The sequence below is a fragment of the Rissa tridactyla genome, chromosome 5 (genome assembly GCF_028500815.1).
Source record: "Rissa tridactyla isolate bRisTri1 chromosome 5, bRisTri1.patW.cur.20221130, whole genome shotgun sequence".
In the NCBI taxonomy this organism is placed as follows: Eukaryota; Metazoa; Chordata; class Aves; order Charadriiformes; family Laridae; genus Rissa; species Rissa tridactyla.
This window is the reverse complement of record NC_071470.1, coordinates 21,616,465-21,639,229: the sequence shown is the minus strand read 5'-3', so window position 1 is coordinate 21,639,229 and position 22,765 is coordinate 21,616,465.

The following is a 22,765-nucleotide window of genomic DNA, read 5'->3' as shown; positions in this document are numbered from 1 at the left end:
TAAAAGATGTGTAGACATGGCGCATAGGGACATGGTTTAGTGCTGGAGTTGGCAGTGTTATGTTTACCATTGAAGTCCATGATCTTAGGTTCTTTCCAACCTGAATGATTCTATGGTTCTATATCAAGATTGTCGTTAAGTAGAAGCATCTTTGCTCTACAGAAATGTGTACATTTAAAGGCTGGGGTAAATAAAATTAACTAGTGCTTTCACCACTGGAGGTGGGATCCAAGAGGACCACACTGTTTAAGAAACTCTAGGGCTAGAACATGTGTAGAGACCCGTGGTGGAACTTTAAATGCTACGAGGAGCCTAATTCCCATCCAAACTTTAAGACCTCTGGCCCTTCTGCTTTGAAAGAAACAATAACACTATTGTCTAGCAGAGTGTACTGAGTAGTGAGGCCCCTTGGTGTTTCCGTGTTTGAGTAGGATGGCAGCCAATTTGTGTATGCAAAAAACGAGACTTTGGTGGAACATTGCTAGTTTTTAGGACCCTCTTATGAGCTTGCTGTGCTTAGTCATAGTTGTTCTCAGTTCTAGACTGTTCTCAGTCTATTCCTAAAATAAAGATAAAAAAATCCACATAGTAAGAACAAAGAAGTAAAAGCCTGGTTAAGGCATCTCTTTGGACATTTTTCTGACAGAGAGCGCACTCTGCACTCTCCAGCCCTCCAGTTCTGCACTGTTCATGGCTTTCACTAACAGCACAATGTCATTTGTCTCAACTTTAGTGGTTGGGCAGATTCTGACACACCAGGAAAATGTATCTGTTTCAATTTGGTATTTAACAAGGTGCACAGATGGTGTTAAAAAGCAGGTAGAAGTGGTTAATCACCTGTGAATTTTAGGCATTTTTCTGCTGTCCATAGAGGACTTTAGAAGTGCATTTACTGCATGGTTTTCTCCACGATGATTTGCATTTTCATGGTTGTTTTCAATCAATCACCCCAGAGAGGTTTGCAAATCTTTTAATTCCAAAGCTGTGAAGACCTGCCTATGTCCACATTCCTAGCGCAACAAATGATTTGGGACCTGAATCATGTGGTATTCAGTATTCGCATTCAAGCATATCCGTACCTCATCGCACCCTGAATTGTTTCATTTTACTGACACCATCTGTTTCTTGTGCCTAAACCAATTTGTATTCCATTTCAAGAGTTGTCCCCTATGCTCAGCTTTCTGACCTTGTAAATCGATCTCCTGTACAGTCTGTAACAAATACTTTCCTGAAATCTGGATGAATTATGTCAACGATTTCATCTTTATCAATTCAGCAATGCATTGAAATGACCCTAATACATTTGTCATACATGATCTTCTTTTAACAGAACCATGCAGCTTTCCCTTTACTAAATCACATCTCTAACTGAATTGTAATCTTCTCCCTTATAAATGTTTCCATTATCTTGCTCACTACTACACTCAGTCTTACAAGTCTGTATTTCGTTGGGTCTTCCCAGTGTCTCTTTTTGACAGCTACTGAAGCCACTCAACAATGAAGTGCATTTCAGGTAAATATAATTGATGTGTTCTTTAAAAGAAGGAGAAAAAAATTAAAACCTAGTAAAATATACTCCTGGTGTTCAATAGTAGTTTTAGAAATTCACTGGAATGAATGGAGAATAAAGGAGGATTTCTTTATTGCTGGCAGTTAGTGGCATTGATGGATCATGGCATAGCCGTTCTCAGTATGGCCAAATAATTTCACTGTATGGAATTTTATATAGCTACAGCTAAAATTCAATGAACTGATTCAGAAGGTTCAGGATAAACTATAACAATAAGTTAAGCCCTTAAATCGATTTGGTATTTTAAAAGGATAGGGAGCAGCAAGATGTCATCTTCCTTCACAGATGTAACTTTAACTGGAACTGTAAATCCCAAGCAGAGTATTGGGGGATAAGGGTATATAATGTGTGATTTAAGATCCATCCTGGAAATCAGTGGGGATTTGAGTACACCAACTCTAAAACATAATCAGAGCGTTATAAGAGTCCATCCAGAAAGTTAGGAGGATATTTTTTTAGAAGAATAGAGATAAATTTCGTATCTTAAAGAGGCTATTTTTGAAGAGTGCCAGGCAAGTTGAGAAAAGAAAATGACTGTGAAAGAAGCAGCAGAGGCACAGATAACCACTCATCCTACTATCCTCTCAAGATACGAGCTGGGGATGATTTCTATCAACGACTTCCAAATATAACATTATTCATCTTTCATTATGTTGTCAATCTAATTTGAATGTAAGCTATTCAGAGCACATGGCTGTTTTGCCTTGTGTTTGCCTGTAAAGCGCTGCACACCCCAAGCCAGGAAAAAAAGCGAGAATTATTGGATTAGAGGGAGATAACGTCCTCATTGAAAGTCCTGTGTGCAAACGCTTGTTTTCTAATCACCTTTGTGAAACCTGCCCCTGCCGTACCATACAGAGGAATTCCTCTTCAAAGTAAGACGAATTGCAGCTTATTTTATACTAACCCTGTACAGCCTTTCTACTTAGGAGGAATGGGAGAAACTCCTGCCAACTTACATTAGTTTCTGGGAAAAAAACACCTGAACTCCCAAGATTTGGCTTTGGTGGTGACCTTCAGTTCACAGAGCTCTCAGTATTGAACAAACTCCATGTTTGAGATGAAATCCTGAATTCACACTGAAGTGAAATAGAGTTTTTTCATTGACGTTAGAAAGGCCAAGGTTTCAATCCTTCCTTTTGAGACAGGAGTTATAAAAGTTTTTGTGTGCTGGGGCACGGTTACATCAGCATTGAGTGCTGTAGAGATACTCCACAAGTAATACAGAAAATATTATCCCTAGGGCTGCAAGATCTAAGATAGTCACTGTGACCTGAAATAGCAGCTCGTTATGTGCCGACAAGTCCATCTTCTTTCTCTTAACTGTAAATAAAAGCACAAAAGTTTAACTGAAGGGACAATTAGAGCCTGAGAATATGCATCTACCTGCCCTTTACCAAACTACTGGGTAATTTTCTAGCTTTCAGCTTCCCTTTCCCTTTTTCCCCCCTCTTTACAATAAATCTACTCTGAATTTCCCTATTTTTGTTGCATTGTCTCTTTTTCCTCCTCTTTGTATTTTAATTTTGGTCTCTTTCTGCCCTTTGGCTCTACATGGGCCCTTTTTCTCTCTGATTTTATTTTGCGCGTCTGTCTTTGAGCAGCTTTCCACGCTCTCCACACCAGGGCCTGACTGAAGGACTAGTTCATGGTTACGAAAGCCTAGATCAGAGAGGGTTTCCTCTCCTGAATCCTCAGATCTGTCACTGGCCCATCCACGGCACCCAGCTCGTTCTCAGACGAGGCCAGAGTGAGGACTGGTGTCTTTGGCATAACTCTGGCAGTTACTTTTGGGCAAGAGGTGCATTTGCAGCTTGAACAGAAGCCATTGTAGAGCATCATGAAGAAAGCACTTGTGAGGCACTACAGCACATCCTCTCCGAGCCTCTAGTAATGTAAGCCAAGGATAAATAAGTCCAAAGAGCAACTACTGTCAGCAGCCTGAGCAGCACACTCGGCCTGGAGTGTAAGCAGAGGCTGTGTGTGACAGACCTGGATCCATCAGCGTGCTGTCGGACCACTGCCTTTCCTTTGGGCCATACACAAGAGCTGGGTCCAGCAGATCGGTCCACGGCTCTCGCAGACTGTTCACTCCACTGCCTGCGAGGGTGGGCTGGGTATCTGAGGCAGGATTTTGAAAAATGCCAGCTAATGATGGAAAGCACAAGAATTGACCAAACAAGATGAATACCAGCCATACAAAGCTAGGGATGTAAAAGGTATAGGCTTGGGCTAAGCCAAGTGCATTGAATATCCGTCTGATAGTATAATGGGAACAGTTTTACATACAAAGACAATACTGTTTCCATCTCAATAGCCAAAAAAAGAAAATGGGGGAGAAAAAAAAAAAAAAGGAGGCTGTTACTTAGGAAAAAGCCAGAAGATGGTTCTTGCCTTCATACAACAGGACGTACATACTGGTGGTGTGTTGCATTCCTGTTCTGGGAGCTGGGCTACCCTCTGTTCACAGTGGCAAGACATGTGTCCGGGCATGTGATGCAAAGCATGGCACATCCGAGCCCATGGAGCAGGTCAGTTAGTGGTGAAGGTGTGCAGCTGCAGAATGCAGAACAGCTCAGTGAGGAACACCTCCTCGCCAAGCAGCACAAGGGATGAAGGACAGGCACAGAACAGAGGAAGAGGGCTAATGATGGTGGATTGTCCCTGTAGTCCTTTCAAAGACTAATAGGCAGCCAAGCAGAGCCTGACAGGTAGAAGTACCAGCACCTGAACAACTTACAAATGGTGCAGGAGCAACTTGGACAACACCAAGGCAGGCTGAAAGTGTTCCCACAGCAGAGTCAAAGCACTAAGCCATTACCTACCAGCAAGCAAGTCTGGGTGTGGGCACTAAACACATCCCCAAGCAAGAGGGGAAGGTGGCACAGCAAAGCTGAGGAGAGGCAGATTCTCAAGAGAGCGATGGAGACCAAGCTGCTCAGCTCCCAGCCCAAGCAGAGGGGTTCTGGCATGGAAGAGCGAGCTGCACCCTGTGCAAACTACACAGAAAATCAGTGGTGTTATGTGATCCTATGTGCAAGTGAAAAATGGCAGGATTTGGTGACTTTTCAGGGGTCTGACACAAGGTTTTTGAGCTTCAGGTGAGCACCAGTAGTATAGGCAGCTCTGCAAAATATTTTCTGCTCAAGGATCCATTCCACATGTACCGTACTTCTGCTGAATTTTACAATAATTAGGCATATTAAAAAATGATACTGGAAAAAGTGATCTATGGTAAAAGGAGGGAAAAACTTCATGAGTTTGAGCAGTCCACAGGATAGTGTTTGCCCTATGGCTTATCTACATAAGAGGCAAAGAGCTGTCCCACGCAGGCTGCACCACAGATGTTTATCCACAGCTGTCTTGTTGCTTTGTAGCTGCTTCTGTCACCTGGACCATGTGTATCACGCCGGCAAGAGCCAGTGTGGGAGTGAACCCCCCCATTGCATTGGTTGCTGCAGTCACACCTGATACTACAGCTACCATTTTTCTTTTTTGTTAAGGGAAGGATTTAAATCAGAAAAAAAAGCAGTTAGTAACCAGTGGGGAAAAAAACCACTGCCACAAAAGAAATAAATAGCAATGAGGTATTCTGTTACAGTATTAGAGCATTTCAACCCTCAGGGGTTATTCACGTAAATGAATCTTGTGCTTATTCTGTCAGGGAACACAAATTAATAGCACATGAAGAAATATGAACCAACACTCTTAAAACCCCAGATGAAATCAAACCACACAAATCAGATCCCATTATAGATTTCAAGACCATGATCTCGATCAGAGAGAACTTTGCTTCCGTAAATAAAGTTGTTAAAGGTGACCCCATATTAGGGTGAGAGTTTCAAACTTGCCTCCCAAAACATCTGAGGTGTTTGGAGCACAGTTTTTCTTTTGGATTGTGCCCGTCACCACATAAGACTGAAAAGTCTACAAATATGGTTTCTTTGGAAAGCATCTGAAGGTTTGATTGATCCCAGAGCTCTATTGGTATAGAGACTTACCAAAGCGTGCTTTCAGAAAACGTAGTTGACTGTTCAACACTACCACCATAAGAGTTAGCATCGTTCCCTACAGAAACTAACAACACTTCTTCCGCTTAGCTGTGACGCTGAACAATATGTAAAGTTGAACTGTGACAGGGAATACTCCCCATAATTCCATTCCTCAGTATGTGTAAATCTCCAAATACTGAAAAAATACAAAAATTTAGACTAGTACAGGAGTAAAAAAAAAAATTTTAAAAAAATCAAAGTTTCAATGATATAAAAAGTGATCACAATAAAGAGAAACCCCTCTTGATATCAACATCATCGGCAATCCAAATATCTGGAATTTACCTGCTGCCTTGTCGTCTGCTCATCAGAGGCACAACATTGGGTTTTTTTTTTTGTCTCCTTGTCTCTGAATGCTGACTTTCCACTAGATCACACTTCCAAACTGTATAGAGGTGATCCGAAAGCAAAGTGATGAAAAGAAGGAAGATTTTTTGCTTGGTCATTTGAACCTTGGATTTGGATATCTAAATTACCTGAGACTAATCTAAATTACCTAACTTACTTCTAATGAGAGTGAGTTACCAAGCTTAGTCTGAATCAGAATGGCTTTCAGTCTATGGAAAGCATGCTTTGCATCTCACAGGGGATGTACAGTTCCACAGCAAAGGAATTGAAATTCAGCCCCTATCTGCACTAGCCGTATTGGTACACAGGTATCTTACCTTGCTTATCTGTCTTTAGAGGTCTTTGTTCAGCAAGAGAGCGTCGCTTTAGTCTTTCTACAGCTTGTTATGTTGTTTACGATCCTACTCGGGCTGCTGTTGAAAACGCTTTTTTCCTCTTCCCAGTGTGAAGGTACACCATGCTGTTACTGTTTACAGCAAACAGGCTAGCATGACTATCCACGCTGAGGTGGAACATATATGCACTGGTGTATTTGCTGTAGAAACTTGAATATATACAATTTTTAAATAGTTTTGGTATCAAAATGGGTCATTTTGTAAGGGAAAGGGAAAAAAGCTCAAAACGAATTTGTGGAAAATATCATGAAAGAAGTAACTTGAAAATATGACCTGCTCTTAATAACTTCTTAAGAACTGGCCTAATTTTAGTGACCTCTTAGAGGAACGTAACACTATCTATCTAGTCTATTTGGAGGTAGTATATTCTTTCCAGAAAAAAAACCAAACCCTCCAGATTAGTGCAAGTAGAAAGCCTGAAAATGGCATTCTGAACAAATTATTTTTGATTTCACTTGTACTATTATTTTGTATTCACTTGTGTACAACTCCGACTGTGAGCCACTTTACAAAGATGTGGTCCGACCTCTAAGGAACAGCCAGACTTGCAGACCTCAAAATTCATCTTTAAGACTTCAACAGGAAGCTGCTCTCTGAAGTCGTGAAATTACATGTAGGTATTTAAAGCCTATATGGTGTTTTTTGTCCTGCCTTTAGAACTCAGCCTGCCTACTTCCAGCATATGTGTGTATATGTGTATGTGAGTGAAAACACGTTGCCCCCTCTTGGTAATATAAAAACCCTTGTCAATTAATATGTCAGAAGGACTTTGGTATCTGTCATAAAATCATCAAATAATTGAGGCTAAAGGGACCTCTGGAGGTCATTTGGTCCAACACCTTGCTCAAAGCAGGACAAACGTCAAAGTTAAATCAGGTTATTAAGGCTCTGTGCAGTCACGTTATGAGTATCTCCAAGGATGGAGATCCTACAACTTTCCCAGGCAACACGGTGCAGTGTTTGACCATACTCATTGAGAAGAATTTCTCCTCTTATATCTAACCAGAATGTCACTTACAGCAACTTGTATCTCTTGCCTCTTGTCCTTTGGCTGTGCAATACTTAAATTTAGAAGAAAAATAATTCTCCATTCCATCTAACTCTACACAGACCTACCCATATTACAAGGCGGGGAGAATGAAGATATTTTCTGGCTATTATAGTTTCTTTTTGCAGGCTGTCCTAAATTAAATTATACAGTCAATTCTCCATTATCAGAAGGTAATGGCTGAATTCAATGTTTTTTATTGATGCATCACATTGGTGTTCAGATACAGGATTTCCCATCCCTCAAGGCTGCCTTTACGAGGATTAGCAAGTCTTCATTTCTATCTTAGAAGTAGATTTTTCCTATTTATTAACTAGTGTTATTCACTCACTGTTCTACTTTGTCCTTAAAACATATGGGGCAGAGCTGTAACCACTGAAGTTGCTAGTTAATAGTTAAAAATGTATTTATATTAGTGAACATATAGGTAGACTGTGTGGAAGGGAGATTACATCCTTAATCTAGATTGGTTTGCTTAATTTTTATTTAACTGAGATTAAAAAAATCTGACTTACAATCTTTGATTTAAAAATTAAGAATTTTATCATTGTCATGATTTTTATACCCAGAGGCAAATAATAAATTAGGTGGCTACCTCTGCAATACACCTGGAAGATTAGGAAATACGATTATCAATGGTTGAGGTTAGGAACCGAGGTAGAGTGAGACTAGTGCCAAAATCCATACTTAGAGCTTGCATTGGACCTTGGGCTGGGACACCTTTGTTCTGCCTAAGGCTGCAGTCCCTCATGCCCTATCTGATGCTGTTTTGCAGGTAAAGTTTGCTGGGCACCTGCATTTATACTTGTGCATGTGGTCAGAACCACCTTTCCATTTGGACTGAACAACTCCATATCTGTCTCATGATAAGGTCTGTTCGAAAACTTCCAGACGGCTTTCCTCTATTTAAGCCCCTAGACTTGATCCACTGTGTCTCAGAGCACAATTGATATGTCTACAGTGATCACAACCACTTTGCTTTAAAAGCAGCACTGAAGGAGAAGATACTAGAGATAAGGATGTATCTGTGCTCCACCTAAAAGCCCCCAAACGCTGATGAGCAATCAATCACACACATTTCTCGCAGGCTGATGCAGGGTGCAGCTCTGCAGCAAGTCATTTTACCTTTGATAGGTCCCCAGATGTGTACAGCGCCTCGCTTTCATGGGAGTTATGCAAGTTACCCTGCATAATCCTGGATTCATTGCAGGGTATGAGCAAGCACCCACAAAGATGCTCTGGAGCACTCATCTAGCTCATCCCACAGAAACTTGCCCATAGGGTTCATCACCGATCCTGCTCCAGGAGAGGCCTGGGCTGTGAAACCCTACCTACTGATAATAGGGATCTGCATATTGCAGGAAGGCCGGGGTTAAATCTCAGAAACACAGAATGGTTGGGGTTGGAAGGGACCTCTGGAGATCATCTGGTCCAAACCCTGCCAGAGCAGGTTGCACAGGAACGCGTCCAGGCGGGTTTTGAATGTCTCCAGAGAAGGAGAATCCACAACCTCTCTGGGCAGCCTGTGCCAGTGCTCTGCCACCCTGAAAGTAAACACTTAATCCTGAGAGGGGAAAATCCCACAGAGTGGTTTGTGGATGCCCATCACAATTTTCAATCTCTTCTGAGGTGGCTGCCTCTACCTACGAGCTGTGCAAGGCATTGGGGACAGCCCCCAGGCTGTTTGGTTGGATGCCCAAGGGACACATTAGCATTCCCCTGACATTCCCATCAGTCCAGCCCTAAGTGACTTGATCGTGGACATATGGACTGAAGGCAGGGCAGAAAATGCAACTTAAGACGTTCAGCATCCTGTCCTGAGGCCTAATCTTATAGATACCACGTCCTAACTACCTTATCACCCACAGTTTTGTATGCCAAAGTTGATGAGCTCCAGGTAACCTTCCCAGCTTCACCGCAGAAGAATTTGTCCTGTACTCGCTAGAGGGAGCCCATGTGGTCCTGGCAGAGCTAAAGAAGAAAGAAACAGATCTAAAGGCAGAGACCAGCAGCATTGCTCTTTTCCCAACTTGGTTTAAATCACTAGTAAACTTAGTCCCTTTCTCTCATTTCTAGATCTGGTATTTTTACACAAACTGCAGTTGGGGAAGGGAGAATTCAGAGCACTTTCTGAAGAGAATCTTGCATTTTATGAAGACAAGACTATACATCAAATGCTAACATGGTCAGCTGAGCACTGGTAGAAACGTTGTTGACCGAGGTCAAATAGCATAAAAATGGCAGCTGTCTAGGTGTTCCCTTCAACATCACCCTGACCACCAGCACCCTGCAATGCTAACATATTCAGACACTCCTCTGCACCTTGAGACTGAGGGCTCAAACCCTATTTACAGAGTGGTGTAATGAGGAGGTGACCTCCTCCCCAGGCTCCTATGTCACGGTGGCTAGAGGGCAAGCGTTCAGCCCACCGGTGGAGATATGGATTCACCATGCAAAGCAATTAGGATAGACTTCAACCAGCGGTACGGCTGGTACAGGGCATATTTTAAAGATGTGATGTGGCTGCATTTTTCTTCTCTTCTTTGCTCTGCTGTGGATTGCCGTTGTAACTTCTTCTGGCACCTAAGGAAACAAACCCAGAGCTGTTGCAATGTAGAGAGACGGGCAAGAGTTGGGGAAGCATGGAGTTCAGGAGGCATCCTGTTAACTAGAAGGAGAGACAGGGTATAGGTACCCTAACATGGATCATAGCACAGGTGACTCGAGCATCATGGGATTCTGGAGGGCAGGGTGTACCCTTGCCGCATGGATCAAAACATGCAAGAACATGACAAACTGAAGGTTCCTTGAGGGCTTGGGCTTCCCAGTGCTGCGTAAGCCTACCATTAGGGCCATTAGCCCTGCGTTTCACTCATTGGCTTGTGCTCTTGCTGTGCTTCCCTTTCCTATTTGAAGAGGCTTGTTTAATTTTGCTAACGACTCTGAATGAAGATAAGGCCCATGTGTGTAATAACAGACTAAAATTAAACTTCAAACAAATTATCTGTTAGGATTTAGGAAAATCTTATCTGGGGAGGAATTAATCCTTGCTGCTTGGTTTGGGGCTTTAGCAGGCCACTGGGGATTTGAAAGAGAACACTTTTTCAGTCTGGCGCATACACAGCAACTGGAGCAATGAGCATAATTCTGTGGATGCGCTAAAAAAACAAAACTCAATAAAAAAACCCAAACCAAAAAGACACCTAAACATCTGAAGTGTAGCCTGAACTGATTGCAAACCAAATGCAGGTGCTGTACATCATCAGCTGTCGCTGTCAAAGCCCGGGTCTCCTTGTGACTAATGTCCCTGCTTCCTTTGTCATTGCTTATCAGGACAATTCTGTAAGCCGTCTCTTAAGCCCTAGTGCTCCACACTGCGTGGTTTGGAAACCAGCCATTGCACCCAGTGACGTGAGGTTGCTCTGAGAAGATGATGCTGCTCAATCCAGCCTATTAATCAAATTACCAGACAGGGGGCAAGAAGTGCCTGTGGGTGTTACTCTGCTGAAAAATGCTCATGTGGCTCAGGATGGTGTTGGGAATGGGACTAGAAGGGGAGCTGGCAGAGACGGGGCAAAGTCAGCCCCATTTGAAATGCAACCACCCCATGATGGTTTGAGGGATTTAGCCCTCAAATTATTTCAGACTAACACTTTAGTTCTGCTTCACTCACCTGCAAGTAATACCCATGACAGACAGGAAGAGACAAAGACAGGAAGACCTCTGGAAACACCTTCTTACCCTCTGACCACAGAGATACCTCAGATTTCCATCAGTGAGAGATTCCTGGTGGAGGTCTTTCATCTTTTCTCTTCCATCCATTTTTTCTTTCTTTCAGCTTAGCTGCCCACACCAGATGTAGCTTGAAAGAGCAATAGGAAGAGGGAACAAGAGAGAAAAGGAGCTTTAACAGCCAGGAGGAGATAAATGAGTGCTCTTCAGAAGCATAAACTAGACTGATAGTCAGAAAAATCATGTGGGAAAATCTCCAATGTTTACCAAGTTTTGTGGTTTTCTTAAGCATATTTTGCTTGCAGCTCTGGGGGCACAGATTATGCAGGGTTCAGAGTAAAAAGCCCTCTTAGGACTGCACAACAGTATGAGAAGAGAAACTGCCTGAAAACATCGCCTCAAATTTCCATTATCCTCAACCACATCCCCCAACCAAATGGGATAAGATGCAAGTCTTAGGTGGAAATATTAGGTGCCTGAGTTCTGCAGAGGTTTCCACTGAATCCATTATGTATTCCAGTACTGTCTTGGGAATATTTGACTACATTGCCATGCTATCAGATGGTTATGGTTCAGGGTACTGAGAGCAATCTAACGAGTAATAGAATGGGCTAAACCTGCATCCTGAAATCCCAGAAGACTGAATGCACCCACTGTGGGTGTTCAGAACATCTGACTGCATTCCCTGAAGCTGTGTATGAAGAGGGATACCTTGCCTGAGGGAAGTGAATGCAGTCAGAAACTCAGAACCCAGCAGGCAACACATACAAACAAAAAGAAAAACATCTTTTCCCCCTCTTTGACAGTTGGTTTAGGTTCCTTCCCACCCAAGTAGATTATAACTCTTTGGCCACTCTTCTTCCACATCCACTTTTCCCTCCTTGCAATTTGCAGCAGTAGTCCTTTGGTATTTGCAGGTCTGTTTCCCATTTCAAGGGCTCCAAGTCACTGTTTGGCCTACCGTAATGATGCGATTTATTAGGAAGTTAAACAGACGAGCACTCACTGAAGTCCAGCTCTGCTCCCCTTCCCAGCCAGCACCATGTCTTTCTGCAGAGGTACAGATCTGCATCGCTGTTCCATCCTGTCCTCCGTCCATGGATTGCACCAAAGGGAGGAGCTGAAAGGGCTCAGTTCAATGTGTGGTCTTCCTGGTCAGAAATCACCTCTCCCTCCAGAACAGAGCTCTTTCTACTCCCTGAGTTGCTCATGATCCCATGCCACTTATCATAAATCTCAGATATCAGAGGAATTGAGGATAGGTGGACTATGCAAGGAAAGATCTTTGAAATCGCCTTTTCTGTTTCTTCACAAAGGGAGTAAGAAGCAAAAAGTAGGATGCCTTCTTTACCTCTGAAGCTTCCAGCAGGGACGCCAAATTTACAGCCGCTGAAGCACAGTGGCACACCTCCAGTGGTGCACAGTGCAACGATGTCCAGCCGAACAGACCCACGCGCGCTGTGGAGACCTGAGGATCTACCAGCCCAGAAGTGCTGTGTTGGTGCAGTACTTTGCCTCAGCCATCCACCCCTTTTGGATGGGCAAATCTCCCGTCCCTCCTGGTCCCCAGCAGTGCTGCAATCACACGCATCACACATAGTGCTCTTGGTGTTACCCTTACCTACCTAGCCATCTGCTGAGAAGCAAACCAAACACAACTTGCACCAGCTGAAGTCATTCTTTCATGCTATTTCTTGAAAGTCATCTAACGACCTGCTGGTTTCACTACCTGCATGGTCTTTCTCAGTATGCAGCCAAGCAGGATGAGGCAGAAATCCCTTGAGACACACAGTCTTTTTTCAGTCCAGCCTTTAACTGGGCAGAGAGGTCACTACTGAGCAATCTCTAGTCCATGCAAAAGGAGTATGTTATCTTGGCAACACTTCAAATGCCTGCTGACCTGAAGTGTGAAAGACTAGAGACGAGAGGTTAAGTAGTTTGGTGTGCTGAACCCACGGTATAATAGCTCCTTTTTACTTTTCTTGAATTTCCATCTGTATCTCCCGTGCAGCTCTTGACAATAAATGTCATATGTTTTATTGTAATAGATATTACTAGCAAAAAGCAAATACATTTCCAAAGGATTGAATTTGTTGCCATGGGAGGCAATGCAAATAATTGGGGGTTAAATACAAAGAGACAAAAGAAAGCTCTCCTGTTAAAGTAAATACAATCTCATTGCTTTGCATTCAGTTTTAGAAGGTTCATGAATATCCTTGTTTTCTGTAACCTTGCATGTTATTGAAAAAGATCTTTCATTTGCTTCTACTTTGCAGTTTCCTTAGATATTCTATTTCCTTGCATCTGCAGAAACTGAGTTGTGTTTCATGTGCTTGACAAACCATCAACATCTGCACGTGAAAGATTTCAGAGAGAGAAGAAACAGTAAAAAAAAGAAAAAAGAAGAAGATAGAAACCTTTCCTAATCAATTTCCCTTTGATTTTCATACACTTGTGTAATAGGATGTATCCAACAGTGGATTTCTCTGAAACTATATTTAATATGAGCAAATTCAGATTTGACTTGTTGACGCTGGAGAACAAACTCAGTGAAAGAAGTGGTCTGTCTTGCTCAGAAGCTGCCTCAGACTGAAGCTGTGTACTCCTCACAGGACTGTATTTGTACCTTTGTAGAGGAACCAGTTGGAAGACTGGTCTTGATTTGAGAACATGAAACAAAAATACAGAATTTTGCAGGTGTGATACCTACTGGAGGTAGTGCCTGTAACTGTAGGGTCACCAGCCAGCACACCGAGGTGGCACATTTGAGTACCTGCTCGAGGTCATGCTGCAAGAAGAAGGGAGTGATGAAAGGTGCTGAGAGCATCCAAGCGTCCTTTCTGCTTTCCCCACACAAAATGGTTTGTAACTCTGTGCTGTGCTTTGGTTTCTTGGTGACAACGATTGTCAGGTTTTACCAATTAAGGGAAGGGAAGCCCCAAACCCCATCCTTACAAATTGGAGCAAACTTCCTCCCAGTTTCTCTTGCTGAATTGTTCATGTAAATCAGGTGCTTCTGACTGAAATTTTCTTTGTACCAAATAAGCTGCAGGAGCAGTTGCCACACACTGTGCCTTCTCCAGGTGGGAGGAGCTGCTCCCCGAGGAGCTCCCATCCCCATTTTCTGTTGCTCAGAGAAATTCAAATCCTTATAACACTCTGTCCTCTGCCCAAAGACCAGCACACCCTCAGATGCTGCCTGTGCCCATCAACCACGCATCATTTCCAAGGAACGAAGTGGGTTGTTTATCTATTCCTATTTCCAAGTGTAGGCTCCGGGGAGCCCCAGGACAGGGATACCAGACCCTGTCTCCCCAAATGGATAGGGGGTTGGTCGAGCTTTCCTACCACCCAAGCTCTTACAAATAAGAGAGGGCCCAATAAGCATTCTCCTTTGCCTACCCATGGTGAGACCCTGAGAGCAACTCATAACCTATGTCAGATCAGAGGGTTTGTGGAACACCATTTTGTCATCGTTGTTATGACTCTAGATAATTTTTACACTGTTTACCTCAGTGTCACAGTATGCACGGATAACTACAGATAATTGGTCTTCTTGGGTTGAATGGGAAGATCCTGAGCTAGCTGTCAGTGTAGACAAGCGAAGGTGAAGTACAGTGGGGAAGAAACCCATGGATGAGCCTGAGATGTTTTTAGTGAAGACAAACTTAATGCCTTGGGCTGCAGTTGGGAGCAGTAGGAGTGACTCACTCTCTTCCCTAAATTATACCACTGTGTGGGGCATGCATCAGACATTAGCAAGCTCCCAGTTATTCCAGAAGTTAGTATGCTGTGCCAACTCATTACTTCCTAAATAGCTTCAGTGTCAGTGCTAAGTGGTGACTTAACTGACTGCTGACATTCACTACAAGGTCACTAAGCTAAGTCTATACTTAGGAACACTTTGGTGCTGTAAATGACATGGAAGTGATTTCATCTATACACATTTTGACAAGGATAGGAGGAACAGAGAATTAAATGTTCTTAGAAGGGCTGGATTTTCTATGCAAGTGGTTATAAGCAGTATATTTCTTCTTTGCTCCCCTTACATAGGGAGGACTTGAACATAAAGAAAAAAAACGAACAAAAGGAAAAACTTTTTTACTGTGAGGGTGACCAGCACTGGCACAGGTTGCCCAGAGAGATTGTGGAGTTTCCATCCTTAGAGATCAAAAGTCTTCTGGACATTGTCCTGAGCAACTGACTCTAGGTGACCCTGCTTGAGCAGGGGGTTTGGACCAGATGACCTCCAGAGGTGCCTTCCCACCTTAGCCGTTCTGTGATTCTGTGACTTTTTCTGTTTTGGCTCAGGTCATGGTCTAACAGCCTTTCTGATACCTGAATGTTTTGTCTCTGCTGATCCTTCCTATCGCAGGTCTGACCAACATGGACAAAGAAGGTAGAAAACACAATTAATATTCAGCTCACTAAATAAAACCCGGAGATGGAGTCTCAGGAAAGCAAACACTAAAGACAATACCAATAAGGAATTGAGTAACAGCTGAAAAAGTGAACATTCCTGCATTTTTTCCTAAGGAATTTAGTATGCCTCGACCGATGACTGCAGCAAACGTGCAGCATTTCTCACTGGACTTGCACAGCTGTCTTTACAGTCCCCATATTGCAAATGGATTCTTCCCTCCCAGTGCTCACCGAAGAGGATCTCTCCAAAAGACCCAGAGCCTATGGTCAGATGACAAAGGCGCGTACAGCTTCACCTGGCAGCCTGGAGCTTTCAGCATCTTCATGAACTCCCAAATTCAAAGGGTAGCTCTCATACCCCTACAGCTGTTAGCACATCAGCAAGTAACCTATTCCCAACTGCATCCCGCTCCTGCCCCTTGCTGGTAAATCTCTGCCTATCCTAAAGCTCCAGGCATCTTAGAAATGCTTCCTGCAACCCTTGTATACCAAGCAACATCATAGAAGCTAGCAGTATCGTGTTCGAAGTCCTGGTCATATTTGCCAAAATATTCCAGAGTAGAGCAGGACACTGAAGTCAATGTCTTTTTAAAAGAGGTTTTTTTAGTTCGTTACTTTCATGGATAGGTAGTTTAGCGTTTCCCTCTGCACCTTCCATGGGGAAGCTGGTCTCTTTACGGAGAAGGCGGCTCCTGGAGGTGCCTAATGCCAAGCTACAAGAAACTCTTTGTTCTCCTCCGCCCACCACACCAAAGGGCCGGGATTTGCACCAGTTGGCCCTCACTGATAGTCCATAAAAAATATCAAAAGGCAAGTTATCCTCATCTGACCTGCAGATGTTGATATGAGTCTCCCTACAACAATGCAGATAAATATCTCAGCTGTCATTTAAGGGGAAATGGCATACAGTTCTTCAAACCTGATGATTCAGACAGAATAATCTCCCAGCGATTAGGAAGACAGAGGCAAATAAATTGGGGGCAAAGGGGAAAGAAAGAAAATTGAAAGGAGATAAACTCTCTATTACCTTCCATTTTACCCCCAAATCTGTCTTGATCCGTATTCGAGAAAAAGCAAAGGAACCCATCACTATTTGTTACTAGCGGGGCAGCACTGGATCGGGAAGTGCGTCTGCATGCGTGTACACTCCATTTCAAGCCAAAAGTGGCAAGAAGGCATTAAAGTCCCAGTTAGTTTTGTATTTCACTTTATTTCCTTGGCTTAGGTCAGGCGCATCCTTAATGCACACTGGGACAAAGCATGTGGGAGCCGTGGAGCTCCCGCAGGGCTGGAGGGGGCTGCCTACACCCCTCTGTCTGCACCGCTGCATGGAGCGGGACCGAGATTCAGCATGGATGCAAGCACAGCCCTCCCCACACAGTTGCCACCCAGGGTTTCTTTACTGTTTTCCCAGCCCAAAAAGCAGTGAATGTGGGTTTTTTAACTCCTACCTGCACCCATTTTCAGCCAGCAGTGTGCTCCAAGCTCATCCAGCCTGTGTTGTGACAGGGAAGAAGAGCTGCCCAGGCTCTCACAGTCCCAGCTGCGTAGGATTTTATAGGACAAACTCCAAATATGAGGTTTCACCTTTTAAAAATCGTAAAAATCAGGTGGTAGCTATTCCTGTGATAGAGGCAGATGCAATAAGTTGGTGGGGAGTAACTGCAGGACTCCATAGTTACTCACTTCATTAAGTCTTAACTGTAACGATTTCAAGGTGCAACCCAGGCACCGTAATCAGATCCCGAGGTGACAGAGGCACAGATAATTGTAATGAGCCTTCCTCCGAAATGAAAGGCCTGCAGTTTTCTCCCCAGATGCTAATGGTACAAAGCAGAGTTGGAAAATGCTGTCAGCAGGAACCAGGAGAAGCTGGGGATTCAAGGAGACCCCTGGGCTACAGAGTTTACAAACAAATAGTAGGCAGATGCTATTAACCAGGGTTGCTGATTTAACTTCTGTTTCCCCTTTCTATTTCCAGCTTGCTCTCAGAAGCATCTCAAGTAAATCTGCACCATCCTGGCCTCAGTGGTACTTTGCTTTCTGTAAAACTCTGGTAAGACCATTTACCATAGTGGCGAGACCAGAAGAGAAAGAAATGGCAGAGAGCGAGTAATCAACATGCAGAGAGCAGCGCTGCTCTCTCCTTCCATGTGCCGGCCCAGGCTCCGCACTGACCCCACCAGCGGTGGGTGGTGAGTACTTTCTTGACCTGCTGGCCTTTCATTCACGGGACCAAAATGGAGAATTAATTGCCAGGGCACACCTGCAGCTGGAGGATGAGTCAGCCCCAAGGGGCTGCTGAGTCAGAAGAACTGAAATGGCCATTGAAGTTGGAAAATGAGCATTCTTGTACAATCCAGTGCTAATGTCCAAGCAGGAAATAGAAATGAACTTTGGAATAAAAGTCAACAATTGCAAATGAATAAAAATGGGAGCAACGCTACCTCAAGCCCTTCATTCTGGTGATGTCATGGTTCCTAAATGCCCTTCAGAAATGCAAATTGCCTACAATGTAATAAAAAGGGCATTTTCCAGAGTGTGCAGAGCTTGCATAGTTTAATTAAGCATAAACTAGGGTGACTCTGGAAAGGAAAATGATGTGGATTGCATTCTCTGAGTGACCTTGGAAAGGCACTTAGACACTTTCTCGACACAGCAATTAAGTAAACTCACACTTCATATGCTGTCACTCCTATTCCTTTCCTTTACTTTGAAACATATTTTTTGTTCTCCCTGATTCCCTGATCTCGCATCAATTTATCTCTGTGCTGAGAGAATGTGATTTGTTTCCCTCAAGGTAACTAAACATTTGTCTACAGCCTCACCATCTCTAGTTTTCTAATCTCTACTTCAATATTACTTATATTAAACTTCTGGCACCTGCTTTCCTGGCTTTCCACCAAATTCCATCTAGGCTACCTGACTAACATGGTCTTCTCAAGACCAACTTAGTGGCCTTCTTTGATGGAGTGACTACATCAGTGAACAAGAGAGACCTGTGTAAGGCCTTTGACACAGTGCCCCACAACATCCTCCTCTCCAAACTGGAGATATATGGATTTGATGGATGGGCTGTCTGGTTGGATGGTTGCATCCAGAGGGTAGTGGTCCATGGCTCAATGTCCAGATGGAGATCAGTGACAAGTGGTGTCCCTCAGGCGTCCATATTGGGACCAGTACTGTTCAATATCTTCACCACTGACAAAGACAGTGGGATTGAGTGCACTCTCAGCAAGTTTGCAGACACCACCAATCTCAGCGTGTGGCTGACAAGGTGGAGGGATGGGATGCCACCCAGAGGGACCTGGACAGACTTCAGAAGTGGGCCCATGTGAACTTCATGAGGTTCAACAAGGCCAAATGCAGGGTCCTGCACATGGGTCAGGGCAACCTCTGGTATCAATACAGGCTGGGTGATGAAGGAATTGGGAGCACCCTGCCGAGAAGGACTTGGGGATACTGATGGATGAAAAGCTGGACATGAGCCGGCAATGGCTGCTTGCAGCCCAGAAGGCCAACTGTATCCTGGGCTGCATCACAAGCATCAAGGGAGGTGATTCTACCCCTCTAATCCGCTCTCATGAGACCCCACCTGGAGTGCTGCATCCAGCTCTGAGGCCATCAGCACGGGAAAGACATGGACCTCCAGAGGAGGGTCACAAAAATGATCAGAGGGCTGGAACACCTCTCCTACGAAGACAGGCTGAGACAGTTGGGGTTGTTCAGCCTGAAGAAGAGAAGGTTCTGGGGACACCTTATTGTGTCATTTCAATACATAAAGGGGTCTTATAAGAAAGAGGGGGACAGACTTTTTAGCAGGGCTTGTTCCCATAGGACAAGGGGGAATGGTTTTAAACTAAAAGAGGGAAGATGTAGACTAGATATAAGGAAGATATTTTTTATGCTGAGGGTGGTGAAACACTGGAGAGGTGGTAGGTGCCTCATCCCTGGAAACATTCAAGATCAGGTTGGATGGAATTCTGACCAACCTGATCTAGTTGAAGATGTCCCTGCTCATTGCAGGGGGGTTGGACTAGATGACTTTTAAAGGTCCCTTCCAACCCAAACCATTCTATGATTTTATGAAGACCCATATCATCTCTCTCAACCCAACCCACAGATTGTAAAAAATATATCTCCCTTGCTTGCCTGTTGGAGTGCATCATACCCCTCTGTGAATCATTCCAGGGTGGCACTGTGCAACTCCAGATGCTTCCTTTCAACATTTTCTTCACTGGGAGTCATGATCTTAGGTTCAGGCTGACTTTGATTTTGCTGTGTGTGGCTTTGTCACGTCCAACTTGCAATGTATGCAGCTACCCAACATGTAAGTGGATGGCTCCAAACCATCTGCTCAGACCTAAAGAAACCAGAATTTGCCTAGCGCTTCATAACATGGACTTCATCTTCCAGAAACTTTCCTCCCATTCAAGATTTTGCAAAACCCCTCCGCAAATCATCACGCAGCTCTGTAGCAAGAATGGCAATGGCTTATGGGGAAAGTGGTACTGCAGGGTGGATTAATTTTTTGTAGCTGTCATTTGTAATGCTTTCACAGTATCAGGCTCTTATTTTGTGGAGGATGTAACAGCACGTGGCCAGCTGGTTTTGTCAGATTTTGAAGGTCAGTTTTGAAGCTCATTAGATCATCTAGCCTGCAGTTTCTCAAAAAGGAGGATGGACTGTACGGGGAACGCAAAAGGGGTTAAGGGGCTGGTTTCCAGACACTAGGAAAAAAACGCCCCAGTGTTAGCAGCTCGGCTCCATTTTTTCTGGGTTAGGGTGTGAAACAAAAGTTGCAGTAATTCCTGGCTGTGAGCATTGCTGCCAAGAGGGAGCAGTGGTAGCAGCTCAGGTCTGTGGGCCAGGAGTGAATGGGACTTAATTGGGGTGAGTGGGACTCTTACAGCTGTTTCTTACACATCTGCCTTCGGCTTGACCTTTTGGAAAGACCCCACTCTCTCTTCCCCTTGAGATTTGCAGAGGAGCGACCATCCCCGCATTGCTCTTTGGGAATGCCGTTCTCTTGGTATCTCGCTGTTACTTTCAAGGAGGAATAGAAACTTTCTGAGGAAGATTTGAAGAAGGTGGTAATGAGTGGAAAAAAAATGTTCATCTAGGAAGGGCAAAGAAAGCGGGGGAGGGCAGGTGGGGCAATGGCGCTGATTTGAAGCTGATGTTTGATGGAGTTTCAGTGAACCACACCATAAGGGCTGCTGACTCATAAAAAGGTGGAATACCCAAAAGGAAAGCAATGATCCCGGAGCAATTGCATCCCATTATGGTATGTCAGACATGTCTTTGATTGCACAAGCCTATAATTAGTTACAGAGAATTGCGCTGTTTCTGAAGAAAGAAGAGGAAACAAAAAGAATTATTCCCCGCGTTAGTGACCAGCAGGATCAGTGGATAATGCTCAAGGATTGCTTTAAATAAAATGTATTCACTGTTGATAGATTTATACTTATTTCGGCAATTTCAGAGTAAATGGCAATGATTCAGTAAAATTTAACAAATCTTAAGAGACCCCACAGCTAAGATCTGAAAGTCTGGGGATTAATTTTAGGGCTTGGTTCCTATCCACTCTGCATGTAAGAAACCCGCTTAAGTATCTTAAGTATCTTTTGAAAACTATTTTGAAAATTAAGATCTCTCGGTTTCGTGGTACAAAAGAAAGAAAGGAAACAACTGAGTTCAATACGAACCGAAAATCGTAGTAATAGCTGCATTACATACTTGCTAACACTAGATGGGGTGTAAGGAAAGAGTGAAGGGGAAAGCCAGGGAACAGCAACACCTTGGAGGGCCGAGGTACCTCAGGCACAGAAACTGAGGTTAACTACGCTGAGCAGGGCTTCCTCCACGGTTTCAGAAGTCAAACCCGATCATAAATGGAGAAGGACTCGTTTGCCCACCTTGTCCATCTCTCTGGCAGTGTGAATTTTCACAGCGCGGATATTTTACCACACACACCCCGCACCACTATTAGTCTCATTAACTACATTTTATTCATACATTGAAAGAGTACATACATGTGTCAGTGGCATAGATTGCATCAGCTCTTCTTTACTAAAAAATGCTCAATGTATATACAGCCTTAAAACGCTCCCACTGTAGGTAGCACACTGTATTAAATCTACGCTTATACAAACTACCGTTCTTTACACAGTTGTATGTATTTTAGAATACATTAAAAATTACCAGGTGGCATGTTCTGTTATCCTTTCTCATTGTCCTGGCAGTCTAACATTTGCAGTAAATTATGGATATGCATAGTTTATTTATTACTCAAAACAATTTCTATTACTGAATATAGGCCATGGAGACAAAACTGTTGTCGCATTTGGAAAGGCAGAAAGTATTTTCGATGCTTAGTGATTTCTGTTGTTATGTCTGCCTCCTGCAGCTTTTCCTTGGGAGCAGGAAGAGCAGAACAAGGCTCTTTTTGAGACACTGCCTTTGTTTAATCCTGAGAAATGTACCGCAACCTTTTCTTCATCAACTGGCGCTTTTTGCTCTCCCTTTTAGCTGCTTTGACCCCCTGTGCACTAACTCAGCAGAACAGGCGGGCCGGCGTCCGATTCCAAGCTCCTGCTGAAGCCGGGAGCGATGCTGAGCTGGGCTTTCTGACCAGCCAACACGGCTACTCAGCAGAAGCATCAGCCTGCCCGCAGAATTCATTTCCCTCGCTTCCTTCTTCTGGTCCCATGTGAATGAGCTAGACTCCTGTGGCTCACTCTATCCTCTTTATTAAGCCTGTCTCTTCAGAGATCATTTTAATTTAATTCAACTTAATAGCCAAGTCTCAAAATCCCCGTGGCTCTCGAAAGAGTGCAATCTCCTGGTATTGGATATACAAGCCCCCTTTCACCATCCTCTTGCTTCTCTTCAAGTAAAGAATGTCAAGATCCAATTTCTCTAAACTAGCCTTTAGCTGTGAGTAATGCCCCTGCTGAGGGAATGGTACTCACAGTGAGCCCTGCAAGAAAGTGCTGGCGCACTGAGAAATGCCCCTCCTCATCAGAATACCTGCCTCTTATTTAAACACGCATGCTTGACAGAAAAGCAATAAAAAACGCCTTCCTACAACACAGGTTAAAGAAACATCGCTTGCCAGCTATACCCACGTCAAAAAGTAAACTGGGAACATGGTAAGAAATCACATTCACTGGCAGACATATGAATCATCTCTGCG